At 25.5% G+C, this 1,654-nt stretch overlaps 1 pseudogene; it reads left to right on the forward strand.

The window, feature by feature from the left end:
- The first annotated feature begins 1,083 nt into the window (after nucleotides 1-1,083).
- Nucleotides 1,084-1,202, forward strand: LOC145267368 (5S ribosomal RNA; annotated as a pseudogene).
- The last annotated feature ends 452 nt before the right edge of the window (nucleotides 1,203-1,654 follow it).

Consider the following 1,654-nt stretch of genomic DNA (forward strand, 5'->3'; position numbering starts at 1 on the left):
TATGAAAAAAGCTATTATCCCCAGTATATAAAAAACGAATGAGAATATTTTTCATAAGAATAGGGATTATGTCAATGAAACTTTAAGTAGATCAGGATATCACGGAGAAATCAAATACATAAACGAGGTGAATAATAATAAAAGTAGCAGACAAAACTACACAATATCATATTAAATGACAATGGAGGGAAGAAGAAATGCTAAGAATAAAAATAGGTATAAATAGGAATAAAAAAAAGAATGAAATTAAAAATAATGAAAAAGCATATAATAGTGATAATAATATAAAGAATAAAAGAAATAGACGCAAAACAAGTTTGGTTTAATCCTCCTTTCAGCGAACATATTCAAAATAATATCCCTAAAAACTTTACAAAATTATTGATAAGAATTTCCACTCAGAAAATAGATTAAGTAAAATAATTTATAAGAACACAGTTAAAATTTCATCCTCAACCGCTGCCAATGTTGCCGAGCGGTTGATTTAATTTCAGCAGGCGTGTTATATAAAATGGCGCCCAAAAGTTGTTGTTCGGCTATATTCTTCTCAAACGCTTCTATCGGTGCAAAAATTATAAATGCACCAAGCCTCTAAGGAAAAAATAAAAAATAAAAATAAAAATAAACAACAATCGCTCCTGATAATAATCGGATGCACCGATACAAAGCGCTTGAGAAGAATATGGCTAAACAACAACTTTTGAGCGCCATTTTATATAACATGCCAGCTGAAATTAAAAAAAACGCTCGGCAAATCAAAAAGATATCCCAAAAGCTCAGAAAAAGAACAACTTTGTCGTGTTCAATCAGACGTGCTTCAATTGTATATATATATATATATATATATATATATATATATATATATATATATATATATATATATATATATATATATATATATATATATATATATATATATATATATATATATATATATATATATATATATATATATATATATATATATATATATATATATATATATATATATATATATATATATATATATATATATATATATATATATATATATATATATATATATATATATATATATATATATATATATATATATATATATATATATATATATATATCGCGTTGACGCACCGGTTCCCATCAGATCACCAAAGTTAAGCAACGTTGGTCCTGGTTAGTACCAGATGGGTGACCATTTGGGAATTCTAGGCGCTATATATGCTCTCCGCTTTTTGGCATTTGTTTCCAGTCGTCCTATACATACACTTCACTTGCCACTGGTATTTAACAATGTCGCGCAATGATTGCGCGTTTCTTGCACAGAAAACTATATATATATATATATGACTAGTTCATTTAATTACATAAATTAATATACGAAGATATACTTTTATGCGTTAATTTTCAGTATTTACTTCAACAGTGCCCAATACATAGGTAGAGCTAGGTAGTAAGTTGTGAAAATATATATGGCAATTTAGTTACACAGAATATTCTGCGTTTCAATGAATGAAAAACGTAGCTTAATTGCCGTATATATTTTCATAACTTACTACGATATATATATATATATATATATATATATATATATATATATATATATATATATATATAACTACTTCATTTACTCACATAAATTTAATATACGAAAGTATAGATTTATGCGTAAACTTTA

The sequence above is a fragment of the Euprymna scolopes genome, chromosome 42, assembly GCF_053919585.1.
Source record: "Euprymna scolopes isolate OS-2025 chromosome 42, ASM5391958v1, whole genome shotgun sequence".
Classification (NCBI taxonomy): domain Eukaryota; kingdom Metazoa; phylum Mollusca; class Cephalopoda; order Sepiida; family Sepiolidae; genus Euprymna; species Euprymna scolopes.